Source organism: Scyliorhinus torazame, chromosome 3, assembly GCF_047496885.1.
Source record: "Scyliorhinus torazame isolate Kashiwa2021f chromosome 3, sScyTor2.1, whole genome shotgun sequence".
In the NCBI taxonomy this organism is placed as follows: domain Eukaryota; kingdom Metazoa; phylum Chordata; class Chondrichthyes; order Carcharhiniformes; family Scyliorhinidae; genus Scyliorhinus; species Scyliorhinus torazame.
In genome coordinates, this window is record NC_092709.1 from 97846953 (window position 1) to 97864075 (window position 17123).

Consider the following 17123-nt stretch of genomic DNA (forward strand, 5'->3'; position numbering starts at 1 on the left):
TCGGTGCCCCCAGGCCTACCACCCCCCGCTCCTCCACTTTTGGGAACCTCAATTGGTCCAGGAACTGCCGCATCCCGTCCTCTCCCTCTGGGGGTTGAGACCTATACAGTTCCTCATAGAAGGTCTTGAACACCTCATTTATCTTTCCTGCCCTTCGCTTAGTGTCTCCCCTTTCGTCTCTAATTCCTCCTATCTCCCTCGCTGCTGCCCTCTTTCGCAATTAATGAGCCAACAGGCGACTAGCCTTTTCCCCATATTCATACCTCCTCCCCTGTGCCTTCCTCCACAGTACCTCCGCCTTTCTGGTGGTCAGAAGGTCAAATTCCGTCTGGAGTCGTCTCCTCTCCCTGTACAATTCCTCCTCCGGGGTCTCTGCAAATTCCCTCTCCACCCTTAAAATCTCCCCCAGTAATCTTTCCCTTTCCTTGGCCTCTGTTTTCCTTTTGTGGGCCCCAATGGAGATCAGCTCTCCTCTGACCACCGCTTTTAGTGCTTTCCATACCACTCCCACAGGGACCTCGCCGTCGTCATTGACCTCCAGGTATCTCTGAATACACCCCCGCACTCTTGCACACACTCCCTCATCCGCCATCAGTCCCACATCTAATCGCCAGAGTGTTCTCTGCTCCCTTTCCTCTCCTAATTCCAGGTCCACACAGTGTGGGGCATGATCTGAAACCGCTATGGTTGAGTATTCAGCTTCTTCCACCCTAGAGATCAACGACCTTCCCAAAACAAAAAAATCTATCCGGGAGTACACTTTATGGACATGGGAGAAGAAGGAAAACTCCCTAGCCCTAGGTCTAAGAAATCGCCATGGATCCACTCCCCCCATTTGGTCCATAAACCCCTTAAGTACCTTGGCCGCTGCCGGCCTTCTTCCGGTCCTTGAGCTGGATCTATCTAGCCCCGGGTCCAGCACCGTATTAAAGTCCCCTCCTAATATCAAGTTTCCTACCTCCAGGTCCGGTATACGCCCCAGCATCCGTCTCATAAATCCCGCATCATCCCAGTTTGGGGCATACACATTAACCAACACGACCTCCATTCCCTCCAGCCTGCCACTCACCATTACATATCTACCTCCGCTATCTGCTACGATGTTCTTTGCTTCAAATGCTACCCGTTTCCCCACCAAAATGGCCACCCCTCTATTCTTTGCGTCCAGTCCTGAGTGGAACACCTGTCCTACCCATCCTTTCCTTAACCTAACTTGGTCCGCCACCTTTAGGTGCGTCTCTTGGAGCATAACCACGTCTGCCCTTAGTCCTTTCAAATGCGCGAGCACTCGGGCCCTTTTTATCGGTCCGTTCAGGCCTCTCACGTTCCACGTGATCAGCCTCACTAGGGGGCTACCTGCCCCCCTCCCGTGTCGACTAGCCATTACCTTCTCTAGGCCAGTCCCATATCCCGCCTCCGCGCTCCCGCTCGCTCCCCCAGCGTCGCATTCCATCCCCGTCCACCCACTCTTTAGCCATTTCCTTTTGGATTTCCGCAGCAGCAACCCAGTTGTCCCCCCCCCCGCCCGCTAGATCTCTTTCTAGCGTGATTGCTCCCCCCATATTACTTCCGTAAGTCAGCTGACTTCAACTGACCCCGGCTACTCCTGCTCACTCCTCGACCCCCCCCGGTGTGGGGAACTCCCATCCGCCTTGCGCCTGTCTTCCCGCCTTATTCTTTCTGGCGCAGGAACATCCCTTTACCTGACCCGCCTCTTATGGCGCAGCTCCCTTTCCCCTCCCCCTCCCCTTCCCCATTCTCCAACTATGTCCCGTCTTTCCCCCCTCACCGGCGCCCACATTTCCCCAATGTCTCCCCCCTTCCCAATTTACTTCTCAATTAACTTCAACCATAACATTAACAATAACATTTCCTGCAGCATCAGTCCCTCAGTTCCGATCCAATTTCTCTTCTTTGATGAAGGTCCATGCTTCCTCCGCCGTCTTGAAATAATGGTGTCTCTCCTGATACGTGACCCATAGACTTGCCGGCTGCAGCATCCCGAACTTCACCTTCCTTTTATGCAACACCTCTTTGGCTCGGTTGAAGCTCGCCCTTCTTCTCGCCAGCTCCGCACTCCAATCCTGGTAGATCCTTACCACTGCATTCTCCCATCTGCTACTCCGCACCTTTTTAGCCCATCTCAGGACCTCTTCTCTGTCCTTAAGGCAGTAAAATCGCACGATTATCGCCCTGGGTGGTTCTCCCGCTTTTGGTCTTCTCGCCGGAATCAGATTTGCCCACTCCACCTCCAAGGGGCCCGTAGGGGCCTCAGCACCCATCAGTGAGCTCAGCATCGTACTTGCATAGGCTCCACAGTCCACTCCTTCCACACCCTCAGGGAGACCCAGTATCCGAAGGTTCTTCCTTCGCGCTCCGTTTTCTAGGGCCTCGATCCTTTCAGTACACTTTTTATGAAGTGCCTCGTGCGTCTGAGTCTTAACCGCCAGGCCCAGGATCTCGTCCTCAATATCTGTCACCTTCTGCTCCACCACGCGGAGCTCTGTCTCCTGGGTCTTTAGTGTCTCCTTGAGCCCCTCAATTGCCTGTAGCATCGGTGTCAGCACCTCCCTCTTCAGCAGCTCCACGCACCGTCTCACAATTTCATCCTGCTCAGGCCCCCACGTCGCCTGCGCTTTCTCCGCCGCCATCTTGTACTTCTCTCTTTCTGACCCTTTGGTCGACGATTCCTCGCGCTGCAGCCGCCGCCGCCGGTTTTTTCCTCCTTCGTTTGGGGGGGGGGACTCCCTTCTCACACACCCCACACCGGGTTGCGTCGTCGAAAAATTCCCCGTTGGGGCTCTTAAAAGAGCCCGAAGGTCCGTCGGAGCTGGAGCCGCCGAAACGTGCGGCTAGCTAGGCATCACCGCAACCGGAAGTCCCTTCAGTGGCCTTGATGAGATCTTTTCACAGTTGTTCCCTCTGCTGCTAGAATTCACCTTTGATACAGGCCCTCAGGTCAGCTTGCAGCTTTAAGCTTGCCCTTCCCCCGCCTGCATGCTGGAAGAGGCCCTGTTTATCCTGCAGTTGCAGCCAAATCTTTTACTGTTTCTGCCGTGTCTGGCATCCAAGAGACATACCATTCCTGGGGGACACTGTCGGGGGAATGTTGCAGCCTACTTCCCACACCGGGAAAGAAAGTAGAGTTTATGCATGAGTAGTGATTTACTGTGTAAAATAAATGTGTTTTGATTTGAATCTTACTCATTGGTGTGCTGAGTTATTAATCAGTACTTGAACTTGAACCTCGTGGCGGTATCATAAAGATACCTGGCGTCTCTAGAGCAAAGGTTAAACAAACAGAGCAAATTATGAATTAAGAGCCAACCAAAAGTTAGCAACATATTACTGGCGACTCTGGTGGGATCCGATCTAGAAGTGGCTTAACCACTCCGGGAGAACCCGAAATTTGAATTAGAAATCCAATTGGGAACAGAAAAACCACATGTGTTCAAGCAGTTCTGATCAATCCTCATAATTCGGAAGTATGTTAATGCATGCGTAACTAACAGGGCGATTAGGTAAACTGATAGATTTTTGTTGCGACAAAACTGTCGGGAGTTTGTATTCCGGAAAATAGCGAAAGCCGTACCCGTAATTACAGCACCGCCTTAATACCCCTTGTTCCAAATTTTAAGAGAAGTATTTAGAGAGGAAAGATGGCAATGCAACGCCTCATGAACCCCAAAGGATTCGTGGTCGCAGCGACCAGCAGCAGAGTAGGACAGTGTCCCGTTTGGGAAGAGGAAATCAGAAAGTACCTCAAAGGGAAAGGATGGCACCTTTGGAGCGAATTCTGTGAAAATGAGGAAACAGGTCCCGGGAGTATAGGACATACTTGGTGGGAGAACCCGAGCGAAATCCAGAAGAAAAGCTTGGGAAAAGCTCGCAAGCCGATGGCAATTGTGTCCTGAATGGCACAATTGCGAGGCACAGAGGAGGTCGTTCGGATGCTCCGTAAAGAGATAGAAGGAGTACATCGATTGAGCAAGGTCGATGTAAGTGAGATAGAGAAAGAGAACCTAGAATTAAGAAGGAAGTTAGCAGCAAAGGAAGGAGAGGGGAATGATGCCAAGCTGGCACACCAGTCTCGTCTGGCGCACCTAAGCAGCTTCCAGACCCAGTATGAAAAGGCCTATCAGGACACGCAACGTGCAGTCCTGGTAAGAGAAGAATCAGAGAAACAGGTAGAGGCATTGCAAAGGCAGTGTAGCAACCTGAAGGCAGCATTAAGAGCACTCCATACTACCACCACGGAGCAAAGACAAAGCTCACTAGATCACGCAAAGTGCCGGAAGCAGATTGCAGAACTGCAATCTCTGCTTTCAGTTCAAAAAGGATTCCAGGAAGCCTTTGAATCCCAGTTAGATGAGGAGGACGGCCCTGATTGGGAAGAATGGAGTGCAACAGCGCAGAGATATGTTCAGGGAACATGTGCGCAGGGAAAGCCCCAGAAGAGAAAAGCGCCCCAACCCCCCACAGAGCAGATAGTTCAGGCTCCAATGAACCCAGTCACCACCCACCGCACAGCCACATCGGACGACACGGAATTTCTGTACACCACCCCCTTAACAGTGACCCAATTACGGGACGCGTGCGATAAAATCAAACCGTTCCTCCCCACCTCAGACCCCCACCACTTCTTTGCCAGAGTAAAACAGCAGGCTACCCTGTACGGCCTGGATGAGCGAGAGCAAGTAATGCTCACAGTTTTGAGTTTAGACCCTTCAGTCGTAGCAGCCCTTCCCGACCCACAGAACGTAGGAGGAGGCACCCTTGCAGAGATGCATACCGCGATCCTAGACGCGATCGGGTATAACAGGGGTGACCCCGTAGAAGGCGTCAATAAGTGCAGGCAAAAGAAAACCGAGCACCCCACAGCGTTTGCTGGACGGTTGTGGATCCATTTCGCAGTTTTTGGAGACTTAGACCGCGCCCATTTGTCCCCAGACAACATGGCCAAATGGACCCGCGCCCTTATCTCCCATGCCACAGAAACAGGACAAAAAGCTTGTGCCAATTATGATCCCTCAGAGGAGGTTCATAATGAGAAATGGGTTGTAAAAAGATTGTCCCGCGCCTGGGCGCAATCTGTTCAAAACAAACCCACAAACAAAAATCCCGAAGAACAGCAGGCAGACGCAGACATACACACAGTTAAGGCACACCAGAACCCCGCATGGGTAAATGAAGGCAGGAACAGCCCGCCACAAAAGCCACAGAAGTGTTACAACTGTGGACAGTTAGGACACTTTGCAAGAGAATGCAATGCCCCACGAAAGCCAGCAGGCAGGCACTCTGAATAATAGGACAGAGCCCATACATAGTATAGGCACCCGTTCAGACCAGACGGACCTGAACGGAATGGACTGACGGTGTTCGGGCTCCCCCACTTGGGTCTGCGACACAATTTAGGATAGGTCCGGCCGACCAGTAGTTGCAACAAAGATACGGGGCCAGCCCATCAGATTTCTCTGGGACACAGGAGAATCCCGCACCACAATAAATTCCTCTACCCTGTTTCAAAAAGACACGTGGCCCACTACAGCCACCATCACCCTCAGCGGCTTTACAGGCCACTCACAGCAGGGACACATCACAGCCCCTGTACCCATTCAAATCGGTAACATCACCATCAAGCACCCCATAGTTTTAGTCGATCTACCCCACACAGCAGAACACATTTTAGGCATAGATTTTATGAATTCCCACAACCTATCCTTTGATCCAGTCAACCAATGTGTTTGGAAAATGGCAAAATCCGCAAGAGCCCCCGCAACGCTCACAATAGGCGAATATGCCAATAAGATTAGTGCAGTCGGCGAATTTTGGTTTGACCCGACCACAATTAGCACGGACAGGCAGGTTAGGGCACTTCTGCAGAAGCAGCATTCGCGACCCACAAACACGACTGTGGCCGGATGACTGGTTCCGTTCAAATCACAGGACCTGACCCTAGACCCCCAAAGCAATACGGATTTCCCCAAGAGGCAGAGGGAGAAATCGCAAAAGTTATCGACAGCCTATTAGAGCAGGGCGTACTCAGATCAGTAGCCTCCACTAATAATGCCCTGATTTGGCCAGTGAGAAAGCCCGATGGATCATGGCGACTGACCATCGATTACCGGGAACTCAACAAAGTCAGCCCCGCAGCAGCCCCCACGGTAGCCACAGGCCCCGAGACCATGCTCAAACAGGGACTCAACTCACAATACTTTACGGTTTTGGACGTCAGTAATAGATTCTGATCCATTCCATTGGAAAAAGCATGCCAATACAAATTTGCCTTCACTTTTTAAAATCAGCAGTCCACGTGGACATGCCTTCCACAAGGATTCCACAACTCCCCCTCCATTTTCCACCGACAGCTGGCAAATGGACTATCGAAATTTTCTCGCCCCAAATATCTGGTCCAGTATGTGGACGACCTATCAATGCAGACAGACACCGAGGCAGAGCACATCGAACTTCTGGCCGAACTCCTGGAACTCCTACAGAAAATTGGCTGCAAAGTAAACCCCAAAAAGGCCCAGATTTTGGAAAACAAAGTGATATATTTGGGTACAATTATCACGAACGGTAAACGCGAGATCGAGCACAAAAGAATTGACTCGATTGCCAAATTGCCCCTTCCCCTGAATGTTTCAGCCCTCCGGTCGTTTTTAGGACTGGTTGGCTACTGCAGAAACAATATTGACGGTTTCGCCAGCAAGGCAGCATCCCTCTCGGAACTCCTCAAGAAATGAACCCCTTGGGAATGGCTTCTGCAGCATACGGATGCTGTGGATGCTTTGAAAAGAGCCCTCATTGCAGCCCCCGCACTACAAGTTCCAGACCCACATTCCCCTTACACTATAGAGATAGCTAGCACCGACCGCACCCTTTCGGCCATGCTCCTCCAGGAACGGCACGAACAGTTAAGACCCGTGGCTTATGCCTCCAGACCTTTAGGTCCTGTGGAGCAGGGATTTTCGGCCTGTGAAAGGCACCTGCTCGCAGTTTTCTGGGCAGTTCAGTATTTTTCTTACATAACCGGACTAAATCCCATCACAATCCTCACAGAACACACCCCCACCCAACTTTTACTTGACGGACGACTCAAGGATGGTACAGTTAGTCAGACTAGAGCAGCTAGATAGACCCTTCTTTTGCAGGGACGGGATATCACTGTAATAAGGACCAAGACCCACACTTTCTTAGCCAATAACCTTCAGTACCCAGGCACCCCCCCCCCCAATGAATGTGAAATCATCTCACCGCACCACAACACAGGCCCCTTTATTGCAAAAACAACCCCCAGTAAGATAGGTAGTTCACCCCAGAGCCCCCAGCACACAGACACGTGTGAACCTTTAAGAATGTATGTGGAAGGTTCTTCCACAGTATTAGAAGGGAAGCACATTACAGGATGCGGCATATATGTTGAGGACGCGCAGGGACGCGCCCTAGAAGAAATATCACTAAAGCTACCAGGCCACTTAGGTGCGCAGGCGGCAGAACTAGCAGCCGTGGCGTACATTGTGGATCACCCAGATTCCTTCCCCAGCCCAGCAGACATATACTCAGACAGCCTCTATGTCTGCAACAGCCTTACAGAATTCCTACGCGTGTAAAGCAAGAGGATTTGTTTCCGCAGACGGAAAACCCTTCCCTTCAGCCCCATTGCTCCGCCACATTTTAGAAAAAGCACAGAACAGGACATTTGGAATTGTTGAAGTTCGCAGTCACCACCGTTCCTCCCCATCAGGGAATTGATTCCACTACAGCCCACCTCAGGCAGCTCTGGTGGTGGCCAAGTTTAAAAGAAGACGTAACATACTACGTTGAGAATTGCCTTATCTGTGCCCAGAACAATCCGGACAGGTACGCAAAGAAAGCTCAACTTAGTCACACCCGCCCCGTTAATGGCCCCTGGACTAACCTCCAGATTTGATTTCATAGGACCATTGCCCCCGTGCAGGAATGGTTATAAGTATGTACTTGTTGTGATAGACAAGTTTACAAAATGGGTAGAGGCATTCCCATCCAGAACGAACACGGCAAAGACCACAGCCAAGATCTTAACCCACCACATCTTTACGAGATGAGGACTCCCCCGCAGCACTGAATCCGCCCAAGGTTCCCATTTTACGGGACATGTCATGAAGAACGTCCTCACGATATTTGGCATTACCCAAAAATTCCACATCGCATGCCAGCCCCAGTCAAGTGGTATCGTGGAGCACATGAATGGGACCCTAAAATCAACCCTCAGAAAAATGGTCCAACAGAACAACACCACTTGGGATTCAGTCCTCCCTTTTGCACTGATGTTTTTGATAAATACTGTCTCAACATCCACAGGTTACACCCCACACACTCATGACCGGACGCCGCATGAAAGGCACAGAATTTTTATTAGGCTTGGACTTGACCAGCCCCGAAGTGACGGCCCTCACACACGAGAACGCAGTAAAGCAATTAATCGAAAATGTTAAAACGGCTCAGCTAGCAGCCGCGGTACGATTAGACACACGAAAGAAACAGAGCAAGGCCTGTTTCGATAAGACAGTGCATGCGACTGAGTTCAGTGTAGGACAGCAAGTCATGCGCACCATATACAACCCCAGCACATTCCTGTCACCGAAGTACTCGGGTCCGTACTCCATTGCGGACAAAGTAAGCCCCTCCATGTATAAAATTAAGTACCCCAACGGAAAGACTGCATGGTTCCATATTAACCAGCTTAAGGCATATGGCCCACAGTCCAACCATGCACACCACGTCATGCTCGACGCAGCAGACCACACCCCGCCCACAGCCAACGTATCCCTACCCCCCCAACACACCCACCACATCCACGGACTCACCTTCGACTCCACCCCCGACCTCTAGACTCCTCCCCGGAACGCCCACAGACTGCAGCAGTAGCGACAGCGACTGTGGCACTGACAACAGCCACAGCACGCCTCCCTACGATCCCCAGGCAACAGGACCCACACCCAGCGAATCTGACCACAATTCGAGTGATCCCTTCCTTATCACATTCCTCAATATGCCCCACCAAAGACCACCGCCCTACGATTACGACCCCGATTCCGTCCCCACAGAACTAGACGCCACCTTTTGGCACCGCGACAACTCATACAGGCTCGCCCGGAACAACAAGATGGACCCCAAATCGCACCATGCAGCCCTATCAGCCCTGATACATTCCAGAGTATGGCACCCGGGAGAAGATGACGACTTTGAGTCTGACTCCCAAAGCGAGAACCCCTTTGCGACCCTGTTCGCAACCGATAACTGAGGTGTCCAGATGATGTTTTAAAAAGGAACCGCTTGGGAGAAAACGGTGTCCTTTCTGATGGAACCTGCAGCATGTTTAACGTTGTTTGTAGTGGTATTGTTAAATGTTGTTTGTAAGATCGGAAAAAAAAAATCCCGGCCCCACGCCGCCACCCTTCTGACGCCCACTGGCAGTCAGAGAAACTAGTTTGTCCCAGACGCCAGTTCAGAGGAACTCGTCTGTCGACAGAAAAACAAACCGTTCATAACTGTCCTTCAGGTTTAAAGGTAAAACCAGTACGGCAACCCCTCACGATGACTACATTTTTGCCCATTCTTGTCGGTTGCTCAGGCAGTGGAGAAACGGCTTGGGACCCGCCCTGCCTGGGAACCCCCCCTCTGGTCAGCTACGCTCGGGTAGGAGAGACACGGCATTGGTCGCCGTCCTACCCGGGGATTCCATCCAAATCTTACCCGTCGCGGCCCATATGCACCTCATTTCGGCACTTTTTGGTTCAAAAAGTTGTTTGTTTCAGGCGACCCTCAAGTTGCCATCCCTATGCTATTTACATCCTCAAACATTTGGATGGTAAATCGCACAGCCTGCGAGACGGCTCGCACTGGTTCAGTATTTTTAAAGTGTGTCTTGTCCTGAATATTCGGTTAAAAAAAAAAAAAATGAGGGAGTCACACATGGTGACAAATTGTAAAGGTAGAATTGGCACAAAAGGACAGACATACTAACAGACGAGATATTAAACCAAGATAGATCTGCTTGATCCCACAGAACTCCAGAAGCTCCAGCGAAGAGAAGAGAAGGAAAAAGAACCATGAGGACATCCTCCATGTTGCTCATCACCCTAATGAACATTTGGTTGCGTGCGAACGCGAACCCCCTGACCCCAACCCCCCCCCCCCGCTGTTAATGATTCACTTCCCCATAGCACCCAGAGCCCAGTCACAAGCGACACCACACCATCTTGGTGTGACAGGTTTATAACCTGGTATTCCCTGTCCTATTTAATAGAATCCCTATTCGTGTTGCCGATACTCTGCAGCATCGTGCAGACTATCCGCATGAGGAAATGGAGAAGGAGAGCCTACCGTGCTCGCACCCCGGTATATAGAATAAGATCCCCTATTTTTGGTTATGACCAGACCCCCGACCCCCGCGATCTATAATGAAGGACATTCGTTTGCGTTCCTTTTGTGAATAAAGAAATGTGTTTCATGAGCGATTGTACAATCCTGAGCTTGACTGCCAAGCCAGGAAAAATGTGATAATGCTGCCGTGATTTTGTTTGTATTGTTTAGGAAGTTAGTATGATTGAATGTTTGAGTGAGTGTAGTTTATTGAGGACAGTTAGAGGTACAGTTTTTTTATTTTGTAATGCATGTCCCTGTTTTGACATAGCGGCACTTAGAAATTGTTAGTTAAAATTTTTCTTGCATAGTTATGGTCAGTGTAGAGGCCATAGAAGAGTGCTCGCCGGGTCAGGGAATGAAGACAATGCAGTTATGTGATCCTTCACGCTTCGTGTTAGGATCAGAAGGAGGGGGTGTAGCCACCTGAGTTGGCACTTCCCGACTTAAAATGGAGAACCGCAAAGGCTGAAGGGAAATTCAGCCAACACAGGCAAAGACTAGCAAATACAGAGATCATGTATATTGGAACCTGCAAAACAACCAGACAGCACCGAAACCAGCAGCCATCTGCATAGTAATGTAGCAGCCATCTACATAATAATGTGCGATCCCCAGGCACAATGGCAACAGTAAAGGTAAACAAAGCCAAGCCAGACTCCTCGGCGCCAGCAAGAGCCAAGACAAAGGAAGGCCAACGGACACCTGGAACCGCTCCAGCATTGGAGAAATCGATCCAAGTGATCGGAAAGTAGTCCAATCACTTGGAACCAGGTACGGGGTCCGCGCCGAAGGGCGGGAAGCCCCTGGGGACTATAAAGTAAAGCCCCCAAGTTCAAATCGTCCTTCTTGGCAGGGTCACTCAGCAAATCAACCCTTGAGAGTGAACTGCCCAAGCTGCCTCCAAGCAAGTAAGTCTCAAGTCAACGCTCGCTACGAGATAGGCACTCCTAGCTACTAGTCCATACCAGCTTTTGAATCCTGCAGACTCAGGACCTGAACGAAAGGCCATTTGTTCCCCTGACCTGGTGGGCCAGTCCGAAGCCAAGTATAGGCCTTTTAGTGATAGAAATAGCCTAGAAAGTAGAGTTTATGCATGAGTAGTGATTTACTGTGCATAATAAATGTGTTTTGATTTGAATCTTACTAATTGGTGTGTTGAGTTATTGATCATTACTTCGACCTCGTGGCGGTATCATAAAGATACCTGGCGACTCTAGAGCAAAGGTTAAACAAACAGAGCAAATTACGAATTAAGAGCCAACCAAAGGTTAGCAACAATATCCACAGACATTTCCTTGTTCCCTACTTTAATCATCTTTTCAAAAAAGAAAATTCAATCAGATCTGTCATGCCTGGCCTACCTTTTACAGATCCAGGCCTGCTCTCTCAGAGGGGTGTTCAGTAACCTATCCTTAATTATTGATCTAACAGATGCTGGACTAACTGGTCCATAATTCCCGAGACTTTTATATAGCATGGAGCCTCATTCAGGGAAGTGCATGGGGGCGGGAGGTGAGAGATCAAGTGTAGGCAGCCTTTAAACAACAATGTTAGGAGCCGGGCTGCTGTGACTGCCGAAAACACAGGGAGGCCTCATCTCCAGCCTACCTCAGCTGACACTCATCTGACACCGATTTGCAGCTCGCTAACTACACTGTGGGAAAAGACAAAAACCCCAGACATAGTCTCACATCAGTTCGAAGTTCAGTTCGTTGGCCTCAAAATTGCTTGACTTGCAAAATGTGCTCCCACGAGAAAAATCCAGCCCTTAAGGGTAACATTTATAATATAGTGACAGTGCCAGGCCCAAAAAGGGCAATTACTTATCAACCCTTTTTTCCATTTCAGTTAAAAAGCAAAATCAATATATCCAATAGGATTATCACTACTTTCTGCTGAGTGAGACTCATGTCATCTATCAAACTGCCAGGGTTGAATATTTTAATTACAGTAGATATAGCATCAAGTGTGTCATTCAAATTTGTTCAGACGATGAACCAGACTAATTAAAATAAATTACATCAATATAATCCACTGCTGTCAGAGCAATTCATAAATTGATCATCACTAAATGCAAATACATTTTATGATGTAGGAAGTTAAAATACAGTCCAGACATTAGAATAGGGTTAAAACCCAGTTTGGATGGATGGAAATAAATCTCTCATTCTTCTGAATTCCATCAATTACAGGTCCAACCTGCCCTCATAAGGCAACACCTTCATGTCAGGAATCAGCCTAGTGAACTTTCTCTGACCAACTTCCAATATAAATATATCTCTCTAGAAGGACACCAGAACTGTACCCTAAACTCCAGATGTAGCCTCACCAATGCCCGGTACAGGTATAACAAACCTTCCCACTTTCATATTCCTAATTATTTTATTGTACTAATTTGTGACTCACGTACAATGACACCCAATTTCTTTTATAGAACATAGAACATAGAACAATACAGCGCAGTACAGGCCCTTCGGCCCACGATGTTGCACCGAAACAAAAGCCATCTAACCTACACTATGCCATTATCATCCATATGTTTATCCAATAAACTTTTAAATGCCCTCAATGTTGGCGAGTTCACTACTGTAGCAGGTAGGGCATTCCACGGCCTCACTACTCTTTGCGTAAAGAACCTACCTCTGACCTCTGTCCTATATCTATTACCCCTCAGTTTAAAGTTATGTCCCCTCGTGCCAGCCATATCCATCCGCGGGAGAAGGCTCTCACTGTCCACCCTATCCAACCCCCTGATCATTTTGTATGCCTCTATTAAGTCTCCTCTTAACCTTCTTCTCTCCAACGAAAACAACCTCAAGTCCATCAGCCTTTCCTCATAAGATTTTCCCTCCATACCAGGCAACATCCTGGTAAATCTCCTCTGCACCCACTCCAAAGCCTCCACGTCCTTCCTATAATGCAGTGACCAGAACTGTACGCAATACTCCAAATGCGGCCGTACCAGAGTTCTGTACAGCTGCAACATGACCTCCCAACTCCGGAACTCAATCCCTCTACCAATAAAGGCCAACACTCCATAGGCCTTCTTCACAACCCTATCAACCTGGGTGGCAACTTTCAGGGATCTATGTACATGGACACCTAGATCCCTCTGCTCATCCACACTTTCAAGAACTTTACCATTAGCCAAATATTCCGCATTCCTGTTATTCCTTCCAAAGTGAATCACCTCACACTTCTCTACATTAAACTCCATTTGCCACTTCTCAGCCCAGCTCTGCAGCTCATCTATATCCCTCTGTAACCTGCTACATCCTTCCACACTATCGACAACACCACCGACTTTAGTATCGTCTGCAAATTTACTCACCCACCCTTCTGCGCCTTCCTCTAGGTCATTGATAAATATGACAAACAGCAACGGCCCCAGAACAGATCCTTGTGGTACTCCACTTGTGACTGTACTCCATTCTGAACATTTCCCATCAACCACCACCCTCTGTCTTCTTTCAGCTAGCCAATTTCTGATCCACATCTCTAAATCACCCTCAATCCCCAGCCTCCGTATTTTTTGCAATAGCCTACCGTGGGGAACCTTATCAAATGCTTTGCTGAAATCCATATACACCACATCAACTGCTCTACCCTCGTCTACCTGTTCAAAAGAATGCTTTTGTATCATAGCATTCTGTAATCTCTCTCCATTTAAACATTTTGCTTTTCTAATATTCCTGCTAAAGTGGGCAACTTCACATTTTCCCACACTATATTCCATCTGCCAAACTTTTGCCACTCACATAACCTATCTATATCTCTTTCAATGCTCCTCACAGCTTGCTTTCTACCTATTTTTGTAACGTCAGGAAAATTGGCTCCAATACATCTGTCCCTTCATCCAACAGCATTCTGTACAGTTCTGGTCAGCATATTACAAAAAAACAATATTGAAACACTGAAGAAGGAAAATAAAAGATTTAACAAGGTGATGCCAGAACCAAGAGGTTATAGTTATAAGGAAATCACTTGAATAAACTGGAGCTCTTTACTCTATAAAAGGAAACGGCTGAGGAGTGACTTAGTGGAGATCTATAAAAGCATGAAGGGGGTTGATGGGGTAGATAGAAAAGGGGTTTACTTTTTTAAAAATTTAGAATATTCAATTAAGGGGCAATCTAGCGTGGCCAATCCACCCACCCTGCACATCTTTTAGGTTGTTGGGGTGAGACCCACGCAAACACGCTAGAATGTGCAAATTCCACATGACAATGACCCAGAGCCAGGATCGAACCTGGGACCTCGGCACCATGAGGCCGCAGTGCTAACCACTGCGTGCCACCATGCTGCCCTAAGGTGTTTACTTTATGATGGTATCTGAAACCAGGGACCATAAAAATAGGACAGTCACCGGTGGAGGGAGGAATGACCAGGGAGTATAGACTTACGGTTTAAGGGGATGTGAAGAAAAACCTCTTCACCAAAGGATGGTGGGAGTCTCAAACTCATTGCCCAATAGGGTTAGGGTTAGATGAAGTACTGTGGGAGGAAACTGATGTGAAACTTAAATACCAGCACAGATCAGTTGGGATGAACGGCCTGAGCTTGTACTGTAACTTCTATGCAATGCCCATCTTTTATCTCTATCCCATCAGAAATGTGAGAGTGTAAACTAGCAAAACTGAATGAATTATTGCTGAAGGGTAGACAATCAGCAAACTTTCTACTTCTTCAAAATTCTATCAACAAATAAACACTCCAGCCAGTACTGAATTCAGTTGTATCCACAAAAGACATATGCATACAAAAGCAGGCAATGCCATAGCCACTAAAACCTTCATTTCACATTTCTATTCATTGTTTAACTGTAAAGGGGCAACCATGTACACTATTCTCCCATATCAACTGCCCTTATAAACAGTCCATTCTTTGTTCACAGCAGAGAACACAATGGGCGGGATTCTCCGCAATCGGCGCGATGTCTGCCGACCGGCGCCAAAAACAGCGTGAATCAGTCCGGCATCGCACCGCCCCAAAGGTGCGGAATTCTCCGCATCTTGAGGGGCCGAGCCCTCACCTTGAGGGGCTAGGCCCACGCTGGACTGATTTCCGCCCCGCCAGCTGGCGGGAAAGGCCTTTGGTGCCCCGCCAGCTGGCGCAGAAATGACTTTGCCGTGCGGCGCATGCACGGGAGCGTCAGTGGCCGCTCACGGCATCCCCACGCATGCGCAGTGGAGGGGGTCTCTTCCGCCTCCGCCATAGTGAAGACCATGGCGAAGGCGGAAGGAAAAGAGTGCCCCCAGGGCACAGGCCCGCCCGCGGATCGGTGGGCCCCGATCGCGGGCCAGGCCACCGTGGGGGCACCCCAGGACCCCGGAGCCCGCCCGCGCCGCCTTGTCCCGCCGGTAAGAGAGGTGGTTTGATTCTCGCCGGCGGGGCAGGCATTCCAGCAGCGGGACTTCGGCCCATCGCGGGCCGGAGAATTGCCGGGGGGGGCCCGCCAACGGGCGCAGCGCGATTCCCACCCCTGTCAAATATCCGGTGCCGGGGAATTCGGCAACCGGCAGGGGCGGGATTCACACCACCCCCGCCACACCCCCCCCCCCCCCCGGCGATTCTCCGACCCGGCGGGGGGGGGTCGGAGAATCCCACCCAATGTTCCTGTGAACTACAATTGAGACCATGTTTAAGAATTGACAACTGAATGAATTTGGTCATGTTTAACAATGGAACATATTGATCTCTTGTTTCAACACCATTGGCAGCATTAAGTCAGGAACATGGGCCGGGATTCTCTCCAAACGCAGCTAAGTGTTGACGCCGGCGTAAACACCGGAGTGTTTCATGCCGGCGTCAACGGGCCTCTTGGCCCAGCGATTCTGTAGTCCACAGGGGGCCAGCAGGCCGCTGGAGTGCTCCGCGCTGCTCCAGCAGCCGTATGCGGCCCTGCACTGCTGGCCTCGAGCCCTCGGTGGGGCCGTTTCCGCGCCGGTGTCGCGCAACATGGCGGAGCCACATACGGGCCGGTGCGGAAGAAGGTTGGCCCCCCTCAGATCGCGCGCGCCCGCCGATCGGTGGCCTCCGATCGTGGGCCTGGCCGTCATGGAGACTGACCCCCCCCTGCCCCCCACCTGGACGGCCACCGCAGCCGCGACGCCGAGCTCCCGCTGGGTGGAACCATACATGAACCACGCCGGCGGGAACACGGCCAGTCGACCGCAGAGAATCACCGTGGGGGCCTCTTTCAATGGCCGCTGACCGCGCGCGCGACTGCCGCCGATTCTCCGGTCGCCAGAGAAGCACGTCCTGGCGTCCGACCGGTTTGCCGGTCTGAGGCCCCATTCTCCGCTCCGAGCCCCATTTCAGCGTGGAGGCTCGGAGAATCCCAGCCACGATGAGGTAATAGGTCTCCAATTGAGTGCCAATCTGGACTTGGAAATTTTGGAACCAGTTTGAGATTGAAATGTACAATTACAATGAAGGCATTTCTCTCGCCTTCCTTGGTAATTGATTCTAGCCTAAACCTGCCTTGTGGACAATACACACAGCCAATGGAAATGGAGGAAACAATTGAGCACTGGATAAAGAAAGACTGGTTACTGCTTCAGGTATTCGACCACCAAACATTTATTTCAGGTGCTGGGGTGGCACAATGACGCAGTGGTTAGCACTGCTGCCTCACGGCGCTGAGGGCCCGGGTTCGATCCTGGCCCCGGTTTACCGTCCATGTGGAGTTTGCACATTCTCCCAGTGTCTGC

General features: G+C 50.1%; 1 protein-coding gene across 12 annotated transcripts in view; it reads right to left on the reverse strand.

Annotated features, from left to right (window-relative positions):
- trim2a (tripartite motif containing 2a) overlaps positions 1 to 17123 on the reverse strand; it is a 301158-nt gene that overhangs the window by 52159 nt on the left and 231876 nt on the right. The window lies entirely within an intron of this gene.